This window comes from Elephas maximus, chromosome 6 (assembly GCF_024166365.1).
Source record: "Elephas maximus indicus isolate mEleMax1 chromosome 6, mEleMax1 primary haplotype, whole genome shotgun sequence".
Taxonomy (NCBI): Eukaryota; Metazoa; Chordata; class Mammalia; order Proboscidea; family Elephantidae; genus Elephas; species Elephas maximus.
In genome coordinates this window covers 139276378-139299993 of record NC_064824.1, presented here as the reverse complement: position 1 = coordinate 139299993, position 23616 = coordinate 139276378, and positions in this window count along the sequence as shown.

Sequence of the window (23616 nt, the reverse complement as noted above, 5' to 3'; positions counted from 1 at the left end):
AAAACGTAAAACTGGAGGTCAATCTTATGCATGTTGAATACAGTAAAATCCTATTTAAATGTGGTTTTCCCCCACCCATTACCTTTTAATCCCTGTGAATATAAACGTAAACTCAAATCAAATTCAAAAATTGATGGAAAAAAATATCAACTCCACATGATAAATGCAAAGGTAGAAACCAGACTGAAGTGGACTGAGGAGGGAGAGAGACCTGGGAAGATGGGGACAGTGGCTGAGGACAATTGTTAGAGGAGTTTATCTGGGAAGGCAGGGAGAAGATGGGATGGTAGCTGTGGGATGATGAGAGCAGGCAGGGGGTGTAGTGCACACAAAGGGTTGTGTGTTGTTGGTGGAGGTGGCTTTGTGCATGCTAATGAAAAGTAGACAATAGAAGCAAAATGGCAAAGATACAGGAGAGGGTGGGACTCAGACTGGCAACAGGATACCAAGCAGGCGGGAAAAGGCTGGCTGCTTCTCCATCATAAAGGAAAGACATGAGTGGGAACGCAGACTTGATGGTGCAAAATTGGGGGAGCACCTATGCTGGTTTCTATTTTCTCTGGGAAGAGGGAAGAAAGCAAATTCATATGTTGAGAGAAAAGGGGCTCAACGGGGTCAGGGCTAAGCAGTGTGGAGACCACAAATCTGGGTGAGAGAGATTCCCTGAGGACATTCCTTGGAGTCTCTGCTTCCATCTCTCCTCCTCAAAGCTGGAGATCATGGGCAGCTACATCATCGACTCCAGCAGCCAGGCTTTTTTAAGTGCAAGGAATTTTGCAATGTAACATAAATTCGAGGAAATCTTGAGTTGTTCTTTGGTGCTCTGGTTTTCATGCTATTTCACTAACCCAGCCAAAATTTTCATTTATTTTATTTTTTCCCCCAGACAGCCTCTATCAAAGTAGGAGCTTGGCAAAAAAAAAAGTCCACTTCTGTTCACACATAAGGAAGACAAGACCGGCTTCTGACCACCAGTAATCATTGACAGAAAATAGGCTGTGAAGCTTCTCTCTCATTTTTTCTAATAAAAAGAACAATAACGTGGTAGATAGTATTTTCCAAAGACATATACTTACATATTTATCTATACTTATCCCATTCCACAAACTCTCCTTACAGTTTGATTGAGATCCCTGCCAACGCGAGGTGGGGTCTAGTTCCCTACACTCAGATTTGAGCAGGGGTGTCTCACTTCCCTGACCAGTGGAGTATGGAAGAAGTTTGGTAATATGTGACTTCTGAAGCTAAGTCATAAAAATGATAGAGCTTCCTCCTCCCTCTCTCTCTCTCACTCTGTATGCTCACCTTTGGAATTCAGACACCATTACATGAGGAAGCTCAAGCCACATGGAGAGGAACGAGGCCTTCTGCCAACAGTCAGCACAATTTGTCAGCCATGAGAATGAGCCACCTGGGATGTGGACCCTGCTGCCTCAGTCCAACCTTCAGATGATGCAGCCCTGGCTAACACCTGACTGCAACCGCAGGGGAAAGGTGAGCCAGAACCACTCGGCCAAGCTGCTCCTGCATTCCTGACTCACAAGAAAGCGTGTGAAGTACTACATGATTTATTATTGCTCTGTAGAATCAGATAACCAAAACAAATGATAACAGTAAACTAAACAAATACTATCTCAGCATCCACCTATGTCTTAGTCAGGGTTCTCCAGAGAGACAGAACCAAGAAGATATATGGAATATATAGGATATATATACAGACAGAGGAGGAGGGGAGAGGAGACACAAGAGAAGAGGTAAGGGGAGGGGAGGAGAAGGGAGGGGAGGGGAGGGGCAGAGAGAGATTTATTTTAAGGAATTGCCCCATGCGATTGGGGCGACTGGCAAGTCTAAAATCCATAGCTCAGGCAGCAGGCTGGAAACTCTGGCAGTCTTGTGTCTGAAACCTGTAGAGCAGGTGGTAGACTGGGAATTCTGGCAGGATGTCTATTTCCAGTCTTGAGGCAGAATCCTTCTCCTTTGGGAAACCTCAGTTTTTTGCTCTTAAGACCCTCAACTGATTGGATGAGGCCTACCCACATTATGGAGGGTAATCTTCTCTACTTAAGGCCAGCTGATTTAAATGCTAATCAGATGTGAATATCTTCACAACGTCTAGACCAAACAACTGGGCACTGCAACCCAGCCAAGCTGACACATAAAATTCACCATCACAACTCCTCTGTCTGAGCTGTCAGGGCCAGCACCAAGTCCAGGGTGAATAACGCAGAGCAGCCTTCCCGAAAGCACCACACCAAAATATGGAAAATGTTAGGCAGAGTTTCATTTCAGCATTTTTATCTCATAATAATCCTCACAAAAATCCTGCATAGTAGGTGCTGATATTAGGACGATTTTACAGATGAGGAAACTGAAGCCCAAGTGTCACACAACTACAGGAGCCATATATCTGTCCCCGAGGCCACGTCTGAGATGATCTTCACGACCACAAAAGGCGGTACCTTAGGCTGCGTTCTCTAGAGGAGCAAAGCCAGTGAAGCATACATTTAAATACATAGAGAGGGATTTATCACAAGGATTTATCAATTGTGGAGGCTGGCAAGTCCCAAATCCATGGGTCAGGCCGCAGGCTGGAGACCTCCTAACTCATGTGGTCGCAGGGGCTGACGACCCAAAATTGGCAGGTCAGGTGGCAGACTGCTGACTTACAGCCCAAGAACTGAGGGTCCGAGGATGATGAAACGGACACAGGGTTGAGAGAGAGAGTGCTTACATACTAGACGCGGGCCTCACCCCCAAGGGAACTTGCCCTCCAACTGATTGGCTGCTCACACCAGATCACAAAATGGAAGATGATTGCATAATGTCTGCCAAACTGCTGAGAATCATGGCCTAGCCAAGTTGACACATAACAGTAACAACCATAGACAGGCTTTCCCACTGCCTGCCTTCTCACCCAAATCTGGCCCATCTCAGGGTATAGATGAAGGACTATCCAAGCGACCCGCTCATGAGCTTCTGGTTAAGTTTCTCCCTGCCGACTCCCCCATGTTCCCTGTCCACTAGCTGTCCCACTGCTTGTCCATCTCCAGAGACTCTTGCTCTGACTTTGGGGGTATTTGTACCCCCCAAAGACCCAATCATCTGTAAGAAGAAGAAGGGAGCTTCTGCTGGAGGCTAACAAGCAGTAGGAATCACCATGGCGGCTCTCAGTGTCTCCTGCTGGTGATTTGTGTCACAGCCAATGTAGGTTGGGACTGGCAGAGCACACCATGGCCTCAGCCCACCCAACTGCTGACTTTGCCGCATCTGCTGAAATTGTCCCACAGCGCCTCACCTGCAAGACCTTAGCATTTTTGAGCTTGCGGCTCTTTAGGGCCCCTGCCAAAGACTCCCTCCACTTCCTTCCCAGGAACAGATTTCCAATGCACGCGAGATATGTCCAGCGAGGACATCCTTCTCTCAATCCCATCCATCTTCTCAGTATGTTGAAGACGTTTCACAAAGTTTCCTGCCTGTGGATCTCAACCTATTCTGTTTTCCAGTGCTAATTCAGTTCTTAGCACTATTCTTAGCATTGCTCAATCATGAGAATTTGGAGGAGAGAAAAATTCACTTTATGGGCTTTAATTGCCATCTGAAACCACAGATTGAAGATTTTTTAACTGTAAAAGTACCTCCTCTGCAGAGAGAGTTAATTCAGCATAGAGAGCAGAACTTCCGGCAGCCCAACACTGGGGAGATTGGAGGCAGGGAGCAGCCCCTGCCCCAGGCCTCTCTGACATGACACCTTTTTGCCACTTGGCCACAAAGCAGCTGTTCTCTCAGGAGAACAGGAAGACCCAGAGGCAAGAGGTTGGGTGTGCGCCCACGGTTGGAAACTCTAGCTCCCTAGATGATTTTTGCCTTTTCATTGTGGTTAGAGAGGGTATATAATGAACAGTACTGAGTATTCTATGTCCTGGAAATGCAATTTTCCCACCCACAGCTAAGGCAACTAGCCAGCAGCAGTTCCCTCCAGCCAAGGAAAAGATGGCCTGTGGGAACATGAGTCAATGGTCTTGGCCTTGGGGAGGGCAGTAGCCCCAAATTTCCAGCAAGGATCACTTAGTCTGGTCTCCTCCCACCTAAATCCCCTGGAAGCTACATGGCAGGAAACCCAAAGGTCATGATACAGCATTTATGGAACAGCAAGTAAGTCTCTAGGAAACTGGAGTGACCTTCTGGGGGGCCATGGTCTGCTTCGTGAAGTCTCCATGGAAATGAAGTCAGAGTCTCAGGCTCGGTCCCTACAATGGACAGTCTACTCTTTTCTGATTTATGACCTGAGGCTGGACCCTGATCCATATGGTCACGCCCTATTGGCCTAATCATTGTGTTTCCCCCACACTATGGTCTTCTCAACCTCACAAGACACCGCCGTCACCACCAGAGCCAGTGCAGAAGGGTATAGTGGTCTGGCTTCAGTAGTTCTCTGGTTCATGGAGTTAGGCTCAGTGCAGGACTTGATATGATCATTTTGGACAAATCTCCTTTTGTAAACTTAATATTACATCATAAGCAGTTTCTATATAATTTATTGGAAAGCTGCTTAGTGGCTCTACAGTATTGTTATCGCATATATCTGCAATAATTTTTAACTTTTCCTATGATTGAATGTGGAGCCCTGGTGGCACTGGGTTTAAGAGCTAGGGCTGCTAACCAAAAGGTTGGCTTTTGGAATCCAGTAGCCACTCCTTGGAAAACCTATGGGGGCAGTTCTCTTTCTTATAGGGTCTCTATCAGTCTGAATCAACTCGATGGCAACAGGTTTGATTTTTTTTTTTTTAAATGATTGAATATTTCAGAATTTTTTGCAAGTTTACTATTATAAAATTGTTGAAATAAAACCCTGCCTAATATTTTACATATTTTGGTTTAGTCCTTAGAATAGATTCCCAGAGAGAAAATTAATGAGTAAAAGGATACAAACATTTTTCAGTCTCATGAAATGTATTGCAAAATTTCTTTCGAAAATTTTGAAATGATGTATATTCCCTCCAACAGTGTTTGAGAATGCTTATTTTCTCACACCCTTTCTAGCTGTGGACAGCCTCACTTAAGCACAGGGGAAAAACAAAACTTTTGCTAATTAAAAACAACTCCATACACAACATAATGCATATATGGACAGGGATACCTATCCACATACTTCAACAGAAAATCTCCTTCCCAGTCCAGAAGTTTACAGTATTTCATTCAGGTGACTGGAAACAAATCCGGGGAAAAACTAAGGCTGAAGTGTTATTTGAAATTCCTTAACTGACTCATGATTTTCTCATCAGCATTACTAATTTTTTTTCCTTCCTAAGAGCTAAACTACAAGCATAAAGGTAAATGAGCCATTTGCTGGGCTCTCAAAACTTGACCTGAGATCAACCGACGAGGCCAGCCAGGCAGGCTCTAAGAGTGAAACCCCCATGCAGCTCCCTTAGGAGCCATTTTCAGATTAGTCAGACTTATTCTGTGCTCTTGACATACAGTAACGTGTATTGCAAGAAAGGAAAAAAAGATGGCTAAGGAGGTACTTAGAAGCAATCTGGCTTCCAGTGGGTAGAGGTAAAACACAGGAAAGGAACCTGTGAACAGCTCATCTTTTTTCACACACAGGATGTGGGGGGAACCCAAAATAGAATACAAAGAGTGACAAGTGAACCCAACTCTGTTACAGATAACTGAGAAGCAGTGACACCCCAGTAGCAGTGAGCACACCTGGTGCCTGTATCTTGGTTTCTACGTAACACTCTCCAGTTAAAGGAATCAGGGTTCCTTGGAGAAATAGCTGACACCAGGGCTGGGACATGGGAAGTACAAGAGGAGCCAGGAAACTTTTGTGTGGGTCGTGCCAAACTTTTGGATCATGCCAAAAAGAGAGCCAATTAGGAAGGATCTCACACTGACTAAGTCTGGGATGAATGGCGGAACTACCCAGGGTAGTAATGGGTTATAATCCATGAAAATAGTGGATTACAACTCATAAAGGAAAATAAATACCCGTGAGTCCATACTAGTACAAATAAATACTTCAATAAATAAATAGGAGCAAAAGGATAGCTCTTCTTTACGGTAGAATTCCAGCTAATAAATCTAGAAGGAAATTATGGGAATAGGACGTCATTATTTGGCTGCAGGCAAGGATCATTAACGCGTGCTAAAATTAGTGAGTGAAAGTTTGCTGAGAAACAGGTTATTCCCATACTGCATAATACATGTTATTGCTGTTAGCTGCTGCTGAGTGAACTCCGACTCATGGCGACTCCATGCACAATGGAACAAAATGCTGCCGGGTCATGTGCCATCTTCATGATCACTGATGTGCTTGAGTCCATTATTTTTGCAGCCACTGCATATTTTGTGTGTCTTCCAATGTAGGGGGCTCATCTTCCAGCACTATTTCAGACGGCGTTCTGTTGTGGTCCACAGAGTTTTCACTGGCTAATTTTTGAAAGTAGATCGCCAGTTTGTTTAATCTGGGAGCTCCACTGAGACTTGTTCACCACAGGTGACCCCGCTGGCATTTGAAATATTGGTGGCATGGCATCCAGCATCACAGCAACACACAAGCCACTACAGTATGACAGACTGACAGAAAGGTTGTGGCAGAATATATACCCATTGTTGTCGAGTTGATTTCAACTCACAGCGACCCTATAGGACAGAGCAGAACTGCCCTATAAGCTTTCCAAGGAGCATCTGGTGGATTTGAACTGCTGACCTTTTGGTTAGCAGCCAAATTCTTAACTACTATGCCATCAGGGTTTCCGGCATGGCACATAGTACTTTTTAATTACAGAGGGAAAAATAGTAACTTCACAGTGAAGAAATCTGGTGGACACCTCATTAACCAGTAACCAAAGTTACCATCACTGGTAATAAGATGTACTGACCTTGTGTACCTCTGAAAAGATGTGTTGAGAATGGCACAGCATTGCTTCCGTGGTGTCCTTGGAAAAAATGTGTAACCTCAATCTCATGGCGAGAAAACATCAGAGAAATCCAAATCATCCACAAATTCTTCCTTTGTGTCAAGGTCACGAAAGACAAAGAAAGATTAAGGCACTTTCCCAGATAGGAGGAAACTAGGGAGTTTGATGACTGAGTGAAATGTGGGATTGTGGATTGGATCCTTGACCAGAAACAGGACATTTGTAGGGCAGTTGGTGATATCTGAATAAGGTCTATAGGTTAGTTAACGGTATTATATCTATGTTAATATCCTGAAGTTGATGATTGTACTATGGTTATTTTAGATATTAACATTTGAAGAAGCTGGAGGGAGAGTACACTGAACATTTTAAACTATTTTTGCATGTGTATTGTAAGTCTTGGAGCCCTGACGGTGCAGTGGTTAAGAGCTGCAGCTGCTAACCAAAGGTCAGCAGTTCAAATCTATCAGCCGCTCCTTGGAAATCCAATGGTGCCGTTCTACTCTGTCTTATAAGACGGAGTAGAATACTGGGTTCAGATGAGTTGGAATTGACTCAATGGCACACAACAAAACAACAATTATTTAAGTCTGGAATTATTTCCAAATAAAAAGCCAAGAAGAAGGGGGGACAAAAGGAAAAGAAATGGTGGGTACACATAACTGGCGCTGTCCCCAAATATGACGTCTAAGCTGGCTTCTTCTCCCCTTGTTCCTGATAGGCTTGTTTTTCCACAGATTATTTATGGCAGATGTATTACATCAAAACACAACAAAGATACAGAATGATTACTCTCAAGGCTACCGCCTACGAGACTGGTTGTTTCCCTTTGTTCTTATCCCTGTCTGAAGAGACAGGCTTTTGTAACACACGCGTTCTGGGCGTTTACCTTAAGCAAGCCTCATGTCCTCAGTGGGCTGTGGTGGCCTGCACCTTGGCCAATGGCTGGTTTCTCTGGCAGCCAAGACCTTTCACGTGCTCAACTAAGAAGGAATTTGTTTCCTTTTAACTTTATTTAAAAAAAAAAAAAAAAAAGCACATGCACACAAATTCGAACTTATCTTCACCTATAAAAGTGATGAACTGTGCCCTTCATTTCGGAAATTTCTTCACTAGCTTTCTTTTTCTGCCTCGATAACTTAATCCTTTATCTACCTCCAAATATGGTTCTTTTTCTACCCTAAAAAGACTACTTTTCTGATTATAGAGACAATGAATGAATGTTCACTGTGCACTATTTCAAAAGCCCAGAACAGCACAAAAAAGAAAATGGATTTGCTGAGGGGGCACCGAGTTTCCGTGAACGGTGGTGGATATATCCGCTGGAAAAGGAGACGACGAAGGCGGCACCACACGGAGGATGTAATCAATGGCCCTGAGTTACATGCGTAGAAGTGGCTGACTTGGTGAGTGTTTTCTTGTGTATATTTTCATCGCAATAATAAAAAGAAAATAGAAATCGCACGTATTACCACCCCAGAGACCGCCACGGCAACCCTCTCGTGAATCATTTCGCACTTCATCAGTCTCAAATGGCTGTGTATTATTCCATCGCAGAGGCTAACAAAATCTGTTTCCCTGACTCCCTGTTGTTGAACATTTAAATTATGGGCAAATTTTCCTGCTATAACAAATAGTATGAAATGACCATTCCTTGCTTATAAATATGTGCACATCTCTCTCCTTCTGTTTGGATGATCTTCAAAGTGGCATTGCTGCATTTTAAAAAATGCATTTTTTTTTGTTTAGGTTGTCCATTGCCTTTCAGAAAATGCTATCGATTAAGACTCCCATCAGCAGTGTCTGAGCCGTTATTCTTGGCACGTTCACCAGGGGTTAATCCGTATCTTTAAATCTTTAACACATTTGCTCTGATTATTTTATACTTAAGTAGGGAACAACTCTTTATTGAATCATCCATCTTTTTGCCACCCATTTCAGCTATCATTGCTATCATGCACAAAACATTTGATTCTGGGTTTTCTATGCTTTTTGTCGTGTGTGTGTGTGCGCGCGCATGCGCGCACGTGCACACCAGCATCACAATGTTTGATTCCTGATACATTTGATATAATTGCCGCATTTGAGTGCCAATGTCTCCTTTAAAAAATAATATTTCCTTGAATACATTTGTTCACCTTTTACAGATCAATTTTAGTGTATTTTTATAAAGTTTCAAAATGTGTCACTGGGACTTTGATTACATTGCATTTGATTTATTACTCACTTTAGGAAAAAACTGACCGTCTTAATAATACTGAGCCTTTTGTCAGGTCACACGGCTTGGTCTCTTCCTTTAAAATGAACAACAACATGTTGTTGTTAGGCGCGGTTGAGGCAGTTCCAACTCACAGTGAGCCTATGTACCACAGAATGAAACCCTGCCTGGTCCACCATCCTCACAACCGTTGCTGTGTTTGAGCCCACTGCGGCAGCCAATGTGTCAATCCATCTCGTTGAGGGCCTTCCTCTTTTTCGCTGACCTTCACTTTACCAGGCATGATGTCCTTCTCTAGGGACCGATCCCTCCTGATACCATGTCCTAAATATGTGAGATGAAGCCCCACCACCCTCACTGTTAATGAGCATTCTGGTTGTGCTTCTTCTGAGACAGACTTGTTCGTTTTTCTTGCAGTCCATGGTATATTCAGTGTTCTTCACCAACACCGTAATTCAAAGGCATCAATTCTTCTTTGGTCTTCCTTATTCATTGTCCAACTTTCACACGCACATGAGGCAACTGAAAAAACCATGACTTGAGTCCAGCACACCTTAGTCCTCCAAGTGACATCTTTACTTTTTAAGTAAACGTAGTTTACTGAAAAGTCTTGGAAGTAAAACTAGCTGAGGAAGTGGCTGTATTTTAGTGGTGAGCAACAGAGCTAATAGTTATCCAAAATCAACTGTGCTGGGCTAGAGGGAGGTCATGCTGCACTAATTATACGAATCCCTGATGGACTGTCCTGTTTAAAACAGAACTGAAACTAGCATTTACAGGAACACTTAGCAAAGATCGAGAACCCCACAAAAGTATTTATGTCATCAAGGCACTTTTCAGAGGCATGCCTTTGACTTCCTGCAGCTGAGTTCAGACACAGGCCAATCTGCTCTCCTAGCTGAAGGCCAGCTTTGGATAATTAGCTAAGGGCGTCGCTGGAACACTGGAGTGCCATGTAAATTGCTGATGATCTGAGAATGGGCTAACAACAGGGCTTCCAATGGTTTGTTCCAGTTCGAACCCCTGCTAAGAATTTGCATTTTGAACAGGTTCCTGGGTAATGCTGCTGGTTAGGCACCAAGTCTGAGAAACACTAGCAGAGCGGTGGTTCTCAAAATGTATTATACATAAAGGAATCACCTGGGGATCTTGGTAAACTGTAGGTCCTGATTCAGTTTATCTGGGGTGGAAATGCAGATTCTCAGCAAGGGTTCAAACTGGAATGAACTGGTTCGAAGCCCTAGCTAATAAGGTAGGCTCTCCAATTGGCTGTGGGCTTTATCATAAAATGAAGCAATAGTCAAAAGCCTAGATATCAAGTTCAGTCACACACAATCCCTCCTCTCTGCTTTTACTGTTTGGTGATGACAGATGACTTCCATCAGGGACCTTCCATAAAAGCTTCTGGTTCTAGACGACATCCCAAACTTTAGTATTTTTTATAACCATTACTCTACCAAATCCCCACAAAGAGACCTAACAGGATAATGGGCAAATTCTCCATCATCCTGGGAGCTAGAAAAAGGCGCCATTCAACTTCCACAATCCCTGATGACTGTCAGTAAGAAATGGTACCAGAACAGAATGGAGTCAAGTAGCTTGCAGAGGAGGTTACAGATACGGGGGTTCAGTTCATGGGAAATGAATTCCAGGCCTGCTGCAGCCCCAGTCGGGGGCAACCTCAGTCTTCGATAACTACAGGCAGAGAGAGGCGGGGAGGGTGGCCCTTTTGAGGGGCCGGGAGTTCTGTTCTGTCAGTCCTTGCTGAGGGTTGCCCCTCCCAAGTCAACTGACAAAGGGGGATAAAGGCTCAGTGCCCCCAGCTGGCTGGAGACCACCACGGCACGTGTCAGTCTGCGAGAGGAGACCCCATCCTATGCTATTTTTTAGGAATCCCAGAGCGGAAGAGGGAAATGCTATTGTTTCATCTTTGATTGTTGTTATTGTTTTTTATGGCAGGGTTTCTTAACCTCAGCACTGCTGACATTTTGGGCCAGGTAATTCTCTGTCACAGGGTGGTCCTGTTCCTTGCAGGATACTCAGCAGCATCCTTGGCCTCCACCCCTAGAGGGCAGTAGTCTCTCCCCTCCCCAGCTGTGACAAAGTATCTCCAACATTGCCAAATGTTCCATTTGGCAAAATTGCCTCCAGTTAAAAACCACTGATTTAGGGCAATAAAAACCAGTTGCCATCAATTCCGACTCATGGCGACCCTGTGTGTCCAGAGTCGAACTGCACTCCGTAGGGTTTTCATGGCTGTGACCTTTCCGAAGCAGATTGCCAGGTCTTTCTCTTGAGGTGCATCTGGGTGGGTTTGAACCGCCAGCCTTTTGGGTAGTAGCTGAGGGCTTAACTGTTTGCATCGCCTAGGGACCCCTGTGATTTAGGGCAAAAGAGAAATTAAAGGCTTTGGACAAAATAAAGTGTATTTCTGACAACCACAACATCTCCGTGTATTTGCCTGGAAACAAGGGGCTGCTTTCCTGCTGAGTGGCAGCTAACCCCAGCAAGGTTAGGACTCAAGGTCAAACTCTTCACATAATTGCTTCCATTTTCCAAGGCTACTTTGCTGGGTAACCTACAGGCTCCGCCCCAGCTCTAAAGATTACTTTTCTGTAACATATACTAAAAATATAAAGTTTTGTTTTCTTAATACCTTTACAAAATGTTTCAGGCCACACAAGATATTGAGGATGAAGGACAGGCTAGAATCAGACAGAAGGAGCTCAGAACCCTGGCTGCGCATTTTCCAGCTGTGTGGGGTCAAATTCCTGATGTCTCTGAGGTGCGATTCTTCTAGACTGTAAAATAGTACCTCATCCACGGGAGTCTCCTGAGGAGTAAATGATAGCAGATTCCTTAAGGCCTTTGCCTCAGCACTTCTCTCCTGTTGTAGGTGCCTGGACTTCTAGTCACTGCCCATCTTCTCGTGGTGTGCCCACCTACGCATCTTGCCCCAGGGGAGAAGAAACAGCGGAAAAACAGTGAGATGTCCTGTTGCTGTGTGGGATTTTATTTCTCCTCATGAACCGGGCAAAACCCAGAGCCCAGCTTCACCTGACTGAAAATAGAACATGCGACCTTTATAAACATCCCTGAATTAACACGGAATAACCCCCAAATAAGCAAACAGGTGTGGTACATTGAAAAAGAAGGCTTTGTGGTCTTACAACCCACTCAGACCAGGCCGGCAGAGGCGGCAGGGGTTTGGGTGGGGTGAGGGTGGAAGGTGGTTGATGGGGCCAAGATGACAGCTGATTTCATGGAGCTGACGTCAGTCGGCCCTGGCTGAAAAAGCCTTGTTTCAGAGCCCTTATTGGAGGAAGCAAATTTGGGGAAGGGGGAGGGGGAGGGGAGAGGAAAGACACATGTGTGTGCACTTGCACTCACGCAATTCACACTCACACAGACTGTCCATAAAGACTTTCACACACACTCCTATACAACAATCACACGCAGGCCTCACACACACACACACAGACTCACACATTCACACTCATACACACAGGCTGTCCACAGACTCTCACACACACTCCTACACAACAATCACACACAGGCCTCACACGCACACACACACACAGGCTGTCCACACAGACTCTCACACATTCACACTCACACAGACTGTCCACACAGACTCACACACTCCTATACAACAATCACATGCAGGCCTCACACACACACACACACACACACACACAGAGACTCACATTCACACTCACACACACACGCTGTCCACACAGACTCACACACTCCTACACAACAATCACACACAGGCCTCACACACACACACACAGACTCACACATTCACACTCAGACTGTCCACAGACACACACTCCTATACAACAATCACACACAGGCCTCACACACACACACAGACTCACACATTCACACTCAGACACAGACTGTCCACACAAACTCTCACACACACTCCTACACAATCACACACAGCCCTCACACTCACACTCTCATACTCACACACATGCACACACTCCTACATGACAATCACACACAGCCCTCACACTCACACTCTCATACACTCTCACACACATGCACACACACACACTCCTACATGACAATCACATGCAGACCTCACAGACTATCACATAAACACACATGCACACAGACACACACAATCACACACATGCAGACACACACACTCACAGACTATCACACACATGCACACACTCTCACAACCACACATGCACAGATGCACACACACACATTCACACACAGACTCTCCCTCTTACACACCCTCCCTCCCTCTTACTCACCCTCCCTCCCTCTTACTCACCCTCCCTCCCTCTTACTCATACACTCACACACACACACACACACCCTCCCCCCTCTTACACACACACTCACACACTCCTACGCAGTTTTAGTCCCTAAGAAGGGTCGCAGCTCCTGTTTCCCTCTCTGACTCAGGGCTCCCAGAAGGAAGAATCACCATCATGGGCTTGGCGCCCCAGCCCACTCCGTCTTCCCAGACACTCATCCTGTGGTGAGTCACAAGCCTCTGGTTTATTTAACCACTTCAACAAGCTGGATTTCCTCCAGGTGCTTTGTGGGGCAACAGGGAATGCGAAGTGGGAGAGGGGTGGGAAGGGAAAGCAGGGATGACTCTTGACTAGCGGTTTAGAAACCAGCATGTTTCCCCCGTGCTTCCAGCTAGAATGGGGACCAGGCCGGGCCTCCAGGCGTTATTCAGACCAGTTAGGAGCTCTGACTTGGCGTTAGAGCGCCCCCCAGGGCCCAGAGGACACGGTAGCCTCATTCCACCCCACTTGGTGGACCCTGGGGCGCCATGGAACTTCGACAGACGGATTTGACTGAGGTGGGCTGTCCTGCCCCCAAAGAAAATAAGAACCCACCGCGAACCTCACGCATGAATGTAGCCTGACAAGCTGAGAATCAAGGCAGCTTGTAGGAATGTCTTCATTTTAGCTGATGTGGCACTCACAAAACCAGAGGAAACAGGAGATTTGAGTAAACAAAGACGCTGCCTGAAACTTTTGGGAAGGCCTTTATCTGACAACTGTTGATAAGATCAAGGCGAATGCCTAAATAATGTTTTCTGCATTTGTTTCTCATGCTGTTTAAAAAAAACTTTTTTTAAAGCAAAGGGGAAAACAGCTGCCAGGAGTGCACGAAACAAAGAGATTTAACTTCTTTTCAAAGCAGCTGAAATCTAGTGATTTACTGGGGCTCAGATGCAACTTTTATTTTTTTAATAATATTTTTATTTATTTATTTTACTGTGCTTTAAGTGAAAGTTTACAGTTCAAGTTAGTTTCTCAGACAAAAATGTATACACACATTGTTACAGTTGCTCTCCCTATAATGTGACAGCACACTCCCCCTCCCCACTCCGGATTTCCTGAGTTCATTCGACCAGCTCCTCTCTGTCCCCTCTTGCCTCTGCCCAGGAGCTGCCCATTTAGTCTTGCGTATCTACTTGAACTAAGGACACTCTTCACAAGTGCTATTTGATGCCTGTGGTCCAGCCTAATCTTTTGAAGAGTTGGCTTTGGGATGGTTTAATTCTGGGTTAACAGAGAGCTGGGGGCCATGACTTCTGGGGTTCCTCCAGTCTCAGTCAGGTCATTAAGTGTAGTCTTTTTACTAGAATTTGAGTTCTGCACCCCATTTTTCTTCTGCTCCGTCAGGGACTTCCTGTTGTGTTACCTGTCAGGGCAGTCACTGGTGGTAGCCAGGCACCATCTAGTTCTTCTGGTCTCAGACTGATGGAGTCTCTGGTTTATGTGGCCCCTTTTGCCTCTTGGGCTAATATTTTCCTTGCATCTTTGGTGTTCTTTAGTCTCCTTTGCTCCAGGTGGTTTGGGACCAATTGATGCATCTTAAGATGGCCGCTTGCTAGCTTTTAAGACCCTAGATGCCACTCACCAAAGTCGGAGGCAGAACATTTTCTTAATAAACTTTGTTATGCCAATTGACCTAGATGTTCCCCGAAACCATGGTCCTCATTCTCCTGCCCCTGCTACTCTGTCCCTCAAAGTGTTTGGTTGTGTTCAGGAAGCTTCTTAGCTTTTGGTTTAGTCCAGTTGTGCTGACTTCCCCCATACTGTGTGTTGTCCTTCCCTTCACCTAAGATAATTCTTGTCTACAATCTAGTTACTGAATTCCCCTCACCCTCCCTCCCCACCATCATAACCATTAAAGAATGTTTTCTTCTGTGTTTAAACCTTTTCTTGAGTTCCTATGATAGTGGTCCTATACAATATTTGTCCTTTTGTGAATGAGTAATTTTACTCAGCATAATGCCATCCAGATTCATCCATGTTGTGAGATGTTTCTCAGATTTGTCGTCATTCTTTATCATCGCTTAGTATTCCATTGTGTGAGTATACCATAATTTGTTTACCCAGTAGTATGTTGATGGGCACCTTGGTTGCTTCCATCTTTTTGCTACTGTGAACAGTGCTGCAGTGAACATGGGAGTGCATATATCTATTCATGTGAAGGCTTTTATTTCTCTAGGGTATATTCCAAGGAGTGGGATTGTTGGATCGTATGGTAGTTCTATTTCTAGCTTTTTAAGGAAGTGCCAAATCAATTTCCAAAGTGGTTGTACCATTTGACATTCCCACCAGCAGTGTATAACTGTTCCAGTCTCTCCACAACCTCTCCAACATTTATTATTTTGTGTTCTTTTGGATTAATGCCAGCCTTGTTGGGATGAGACGGTATCTCATTGTAGTTTTGATTTGCATTTCTCTAATGGCTAGTGATTGTGAGCAATTTCCTCATGTATCAGTTAGCCACCTGAATGTCTTCTTTGGTGAAGTGCCTGTTCATATCATTTGCCCATTTTTTAATTGGGTTGTCTTTCTGTGGTTGAAGTTTTGCAGTATCTTGTAGATTTTAGAGATTAGACCCTGATCAGGTATGTCCTAGCCAAAACTTCTTTCCTAGTCTGTAGGTTGTCTTTTTATTCTTTTGATGAAGTCTTTGGATGAGGATAAGTGTTTGATTTTTAGGAACTCCCAGCTATCTGGTTTCTCTTCTGGTGTTTGTGCATTGTTAGTTATGTTTTGTATTCTGTTTATGCCATTATTAGGGCTCCTAGCATTGTCCCTATTTTTTCTTCCATGATTTTTATTATTTTAGATTTTATATTTAGGTCTTTGATCCATTTTGAGTTAGTTTTAGATTTTCTAACCAGAGGACTCCCTTTAGTATTTCTTGTAATTTTGGTTTGGTTTTTATAAATTCCCTAAACTTCTGTTTATCTGGAAATGCCCTAATTTCACCATCAAATTTGAGAGAGAGTTTTGTTGGGTATATAAAAATTCTTGGCTGGCAATTTTTTCTTTCAAGGTTTCATATATGTCATCCCGTTGCCTTCTTGCCTGTGTGGTTTCTCCTGAGTAGTCAGAGCTTAGTCCTATTGACTCTCCTTTGTAGATGGCTTTTTGTTTATTCCTAGCCACTCTTAAAAGTCTCTCTTCATCTCTGCTTTTGGCAAGTTTGATTATGTCTTGGCGACTTTCTTTTGGGATTTACCCGTGAGGGATTTGATGAGCTTCTTGGATAGATATTGTCTCATCTTTCAGGATAACAGGGAAATTTTCTGCCAACAAATCTTCAAAAATTATCTCTGTATTTTCTGTTATCCTCCCTGTTCTGGTACCCCAATCACTTGCAGGTTATTCCTCTTGATAGAGTCCAACATAACTCTTAGGGTTTTTTCATTTTTTAAAATTCTTTTATCTGATTTTTCCTTAAATAAGTTGGTGTCAAGTGCTTTATCTTCAATCTCACTAATTCTGACTTCCATTGCCTCAATTCTGCTCCCATGACTTTGTTTGCTGTCTCTCTATGGATTCTTGCAGCCTGTTAAATTTGTCATTATGCTCTTGTATAACCTTTTTAAGTTCCTCTCTTGCTTTGTCTGTGTGTTCCTTGGCTTGTTCTTCATTTTGCCTGATCTCTTGAAGAGCTCTGTATGTTTATCTTCTGAATTTTACCTCTGGTAATTCCAAAAATTATCTTCCTTCAGAAGGTTTCTTGTTTGGTCCATTGCTGAAGCCATCATGGTCTGCCTCTTTATGTGATTTGATATTGACTATCGTCTCCAAGCCGTCAATGAGTTATTATATTTATTTTATATTAGCTGTGTCCTAGTTTGTTTTGATATGCCCAAATAGGCTGGTCATGTTAGCTAGTTTGGTTATTGGCATCTTTGAAGCTCTCATGTCCTGTCACCAGGTGGCTAGAGCTGTTACCAGGTATGTGAGCCCAGGAGTCCACTTACTTTTCTTGTATGGATTCAGCTCAGGTGTCCAGGTAGTCAGTTGCCAAGTGTGTGGTGCAGGCTCTCACTACAGTCCTAGACAGGCATGGGTGCTGGAGTACGCACAGGTATCTGGCTGTACTGGGGGTCATGTGCTGAGCAAGGCAGGGGGCTGATGGCTGCCCCTGAGTGTCTGGGTGGAAGGTGTGTCCCTGTTCCCTAAGTGGGTGGGTTTTGCCGCCAGACTATGGGCACCCAATGCTGTTGGCTGTAAGGGCTAGGAGGCACCACTTATTCTTGGACCCCTGTCACAGGTGACTAGGTAGACTGAGTGAGCCACCAGTCCTCAGGCCTCTAATGTGGGTAGGTGAGAACCCTGCTTAATGGGCATGGTGGTATCAAATGTCATGAGTTTGTCACTCCACCATATAGCTGTTAGACTTCAGTTATATACCCTGTTGTACTGTGCTAATGAGGGCCTATGCTGCTGAAATGGGTCCACACAGGTCTATGCAGGGGTAGAAGGCATTCAATGTCTGTGGACCCCTTATGCCTGTGCCTAGGCAAAGGGCCTGTGCCTGCCCTGAGTTTCCAGCTTAGGGGAGCTGGCAGATTATTGTTTCCTGTTTGTTAATTTGTCCCTTCTCCAAAGCTGGGAGAACAGCTCAGAGCACACGACAGATCGACAGATCGTACTTCTGGCCCAAGGGGCACAGCAATCACTGAAGCCAGACTGGGACCCTGAGCAGAACAGGGACAGGGCAGGTAAACGGTAGAGAGGTATCTCCCAAAGGGGGGAATTTTTGATCCGCACAGTAAGTTGGACGCTTGTACTCATCTTTTGGTGATTGAGTGCCATTTCACCCTGGTTCTAGAGGTTTGTGCAGACTCTCCACTGCTCAGTCTCTCCCAATGTGGAAAACACATCCTGAGCACCACTGCCTGCCTCAGCCCACATGTGCCAGCCGATCCAGCCTGAAGGGTACTGGTGCCGGACAGATCAGGACCAGCAACTCCTTGTGGCTTCTGAACCATCTCTCCCTCCCCCTGCCGCTCAGTCCTACTCAACTTTGTCTTTGATGTTCAGGGCTCCTAGATTGTCATATATAATCGATTTGCTTATTTTTTCGGGTCTCTGTTGTAAGAGGGACCACAGGAAGTGTCTGACTACTTCTGCATCTTGGCCCCGCCTCCTCACAACCGTCTTTAAAATGTTCCTTCTTCTCGCCAGACCAGCTGTCATATGTTTTGAGTTTTCCTGAACGAAGTCAGTACCTATCTCTCCTGAACACTGATGAGATTTGGGGCCAAAGGAGGAAGGCCTCCAACCTTCCCCAGAAGGAAACACAGGTTAGAGGGGAGCAGCCCTATGTGTGGAGACATCTCTGAAGAAGGAGTGAGCTAACCCACTCAGTATCTTTACTCATTCCTTACTACATTTACTGGTTCCGCAAGTACAAACACATTCTTAATTTGGATGATACCAGAATGGCTCAAAGTTTACACTTTAAACTTGGAAGGAAGAAAAAAAAAACTTCTTTGTGGTAGAAAAATTTAGCCAATTGAACAAAAAAAGGCCAACTCTAAAATCTTTTTCTTGTAATGCTAAGGAAATTCATTTCTAGACTTAGAAATTTTCATTTCTCAATTTTCAAAATGTTGCAAATTATTTTCAGAGATTGGCATTAAGGACATGGAACGTGTTGACATTCACATATTTAATGGTTCTTCAAGGAGCTCTGGTGGTGCAATGGTTAATTGCTTGGCTGCTAACCGAAGGGTTGGTGGTTCAAACACACTCCCTGCTCCTCAGGAGAAAGATGTGGCAGTCTGCTTCTATTAAGATTACAGCCTTGGAAACCCTATGGGGCAGTTCTACTCTGTCCTACAGGGTCGCTAAGAGTCGGAATCGATTTGATGGCACACGACAACAACAAGGGTTCTTCGATCCTAGTATGACATTTATAAAAACAGATGAAACATTTGCTGCCCCTCCCAGTTTTTGTCTAGACAGAAAAAAACACACATAACAAAATAGCTCAGCAAGTTTAAATTGACGCATTTGAACAATGGAAAAAGCTTCAATTTTTTTGTTTTTAATTACAGAATGGGTTTGTAAATGCAAAGGTTCTAAATATATTTTGGAGTTAATTCAGTGGTCAATTACTCCAGTAAAACATTTGCTGCCTTGACAGAGAAGAGGTACAGCGGGGATGAGGGGGTCCTTCTTGGGCACGAATTTTAGTAAGTTTTATTTTCATTTTCATCTAGTTCAAAAGATTTTCTAGTTTCTCTTGAGACTTCTTCATTAAGCCATAGGTTATTTAGAAGTATGTTGTTCCAAACAATTTTCAAATATGTGGGGATTTTCCAGCTATCGTTCTGTTACTGATTTCAAATTTAACTCCACTGTGATCTGAGAATATACTTGGTGTATCTTCTAGTCTTTTAGATTCACTAAGGAAATAGCTGCAAACATCCATTAATAATCAGAACACGGAATGTATGAAGTCTGAATCTAGGAAAATTGGAAGTCGCCAAAAATGAAATGGAACACATAAAGACCTATATCCTAGGCATTAGTGAGCTGAAATGGACTGTTATTGGCCATTCTGAATCAGACAATCATATGGTTTATTATGCTGGGAATGACAAATTGAAGAGGAATGGCATTGCATTCATCATGAAAAAGAACATTTCAAAACCTATTCTGAAGTACAACACTGTCAGTGATAAGATAATGTCCATACACCTACAAGGAAGACCAGTTAACGTGACTATTATTCAAACTTACAACCAACCACCAATTCCAAAGGTGAGGAAATTAAAGACTTTTACCAACTTCTGAGTCTGAAACTGATCAAACATGCAATCAAGATGAATTGATAATTATTAGAGATCGAAAGGCAAAAGTTGGAAATAAAGAAGGATCGGTGGTGAGAAAATATGGTCTTGTGACGGAAACCATGCCTGAGATCACATGACAGAATTTTGCAAGACCTTTTTTCAATGAACATAAATGGTGACTTCTCATGTGGACCTCACTGTATGAAAAACACAAGAATCAACTAAACAAGGCCGGGGGCAAGAGTGGAACAGACCATCACTTGCTCATATGCAAGTTCAAGTTAAAACTGAAGAAAATTAAGACAAGTTCACTAGAGCAAAAATATGATCTTGAGTATATCCCACTTGAAAGTGGAGACCATCTCAACAATACATTTGACTCATGGAACACTAATGACAGAAGACCAGAGGAGTTGAGGGATGATATCAAAGGACATCATACAAGAAGAAAACAAAAGGTCATCGAAAAAACTAGAAAGACCAAAATGGATGTCAGAAGAGACTCTGAAACCTGCTCTTGAATGTAGAGTAGCTAAAGCAAATGGTAGAAATGATGAAGTAAAAGAGCTGAACAGAAGATTTCAAAGGGAGGCTCAAGAAGACAAAGTATTATAATGACATGTGCAAAGACCTGGAATTAGAAAACACAAAGGGAAGAACACGCTCAGCATTTCTCAAGCTGAAAGAACTGAAGGAAAAATTCGACTCAAGTTGCAAATTTGAAGGATTCTATGGGCAAAGCATTGGAGGACACAGGAGGCATCAAAAGAAGATGGAAGGAATACACAGAATCACCATACCAAAAAGAATTGGTCGATATTCAACCATTTCAGGAGGTAGTATATGATCAAGAACCGATGATACTGAAGGAAGAAGTCCAAGCTTCACTGAAGGCATTGGCAAGAAACAAGGCTCCAGGAGTTGATAGAATTCCAACTGACATGTTTCAACAAATGGATGCAGTACTGGAAGTGTTCGCTCATTTATGCCAAGAAATCTGGAAGACAGCTAACTGACTGGAAGTAATCCATACTTTTACCCATTCCAAAGAAAAGGTGATCCAACAGAATGAGGAAATTACTGAACGATATCATTAATACCACACAAGTAAAATTTTGCTGAAGATCATTTAAAAGCAGTTGCTGCAGTACACTGACAAGGAACTGCCAGAAATTCAAGCCGGATTCAGAGGAGAACTTAGAACAAGGGATATCATTGGTGATGTCAGATAGATACTGGCTGAGAGCAGAAAATACCAGAAAGATGTTTACATGTATTTTATTGACTATGCAAAGGCATTCAACTCTATGGGTCATAACAAATTACTGATAACATTGTGAAGAATGGGAATTCTAGAACACTTAATTGTGCTCATGAGGAACCTGTACATGGACCCAGAGGCAGTCATTCAAACAGAACAAGGGGATACTGCATGGTTTAAAGTCAGTAAAGGTGTGTACCAGGGTTGCATCCTTTCACCACATTACTCAATCTGTACGCTGAGCAAATAATCCAAGAAGCTGGACTATATGAAGAAGAACGCAGCATCAGGATTGGAGGAAGACTCATTCATGACCCGTGATATGCAGATGACACAAACTTGCTTGCTGAAAGTGAAGAGGACTTGAAGCACTTACTGATGAAGATCAATGACCACAGCCTTCAGAATGGATTATGCCTCAACATAAAAAAAACAAAAATCCTCACAATTAGAATAATAAGCAACATCATGATAAATGGGGAAAAGACTGAAGTTGTCAAGGATTTCATTTTACTTGAATCCACAATCAATGCCCATGGAAGCAGCAGTCAAGAAACCAAACGATGTGTTGGATTGGGCAAATCTGCTGCAAAAGATCTCTTTAAAGAGTTAAAAAGCAAAGATGATGCTTTAAGGACTAAGTTGTGTTTGACCCAAGCCATGGTGTTTTCAATTGCCTCATATGCATGTGAAAGCTAGACACTGATTAAGGAAGACCAGAGAAGAATTGATGCTTTTGAATTATGTTGTTGGCAAAGAATACAGAATATACCATAGACTTTCAAGAGAACAAACAAATCTGTCTTGGTAGAGGGTCAGCAAAAAAGAGCAAGACCCTCAATGAGATGGAATGACACAGTGGCCCAATGGGCTCAAGCATAACAATGATTATGAGGATGGGGCAGGGCTAGGCAGCGTCTCCATCTCTCATACATAGGGTCATTACGAGTTGGAACAGACTTGAGGGCACCTAACAACATTCATTTAAGCTTGTCTCTAACGTATCTTTATTCTTTGTCAGCCTACATATTTTATCAATTATTGGGACGATGTGTTGCATATCTCTGCTATGATTATTTGTTAATGCCTCCTTGTAATTTTTTTTTTCCTGTCTTTATACATTTGACAGTATATTGTCTTAGGACTTGGGACTTTCCAGCCTCTACAACCACATGAGTTATTTCCTTGAGATAAATCTCTCTCCCCACCCCTCCCCGTTCTACATATATATATACACGTTTCACTGGCTTTGCTTCTCTAGAGAACCCAGCCTAAGACAACATTTAATATAGCATCATCTTTTTTGCTTAATCTTGATCTGGTATCTATTCCATCTTTTCCCTACCGTGGCGTTTTAGGTGTGTTCCTCATGTCAGGAGCATATACCTGAATTTTATCATGCAATCTGATAATCATTGTTTTTGAGTTTAGTTTGTTCACAGTTACCGTGACTGCTCGTAAGTTTGGATTACTTTTTACTATTTTAGTTTGTGTTTTGTATTTACCATTTTCTCTTTCCATACTTCTCCTTCCTTTCTTAATAGATTGAATTTGCATTCCTTCTTTCCCCTATCTAATGGTTTAAAGGAGTTCCCGAGTGGTGCACACTGCTAATGTGCCCGACTGCTAACTGAACAGTTTGAGGCTCTAGTGCACCCAGAGGTACCTTGGAAGAAAAGCCTGGTGATCTACTTCTGAAAACCAGCCATTGAAAACCCTGTGGAGCACGGTTCTACTCTGACACACGTGGGGGTGCCATGTCAGAGTCAACTCGATGGCAACTGTTTTTTTTTTCTTTCCCCAATGGTTTAAAAGCTATATACATTCTTGAGTACACCACACTATGTTCACATATACTTGGTGTCTCTCTTTCCAGAGCTTCTCCTTACAGGAGGATTATACGCCAAGCCCTGTCGAGCTCTTCTCTCTCCGTAACGTTTCACACCAAGGCTGCTCTGTCACCTGGACCCGAGTGACAGTGACACAGAGCAGTGCCTTCGCTGACCCGCAGCGGGCACGTAGCATGGCACACAATAGACATTTGCTTTTGTAAGGCACCCACATTTGAGACTCATTTGTTAGTGCGGCGTAACTTAGCTTATCTTGACTAATA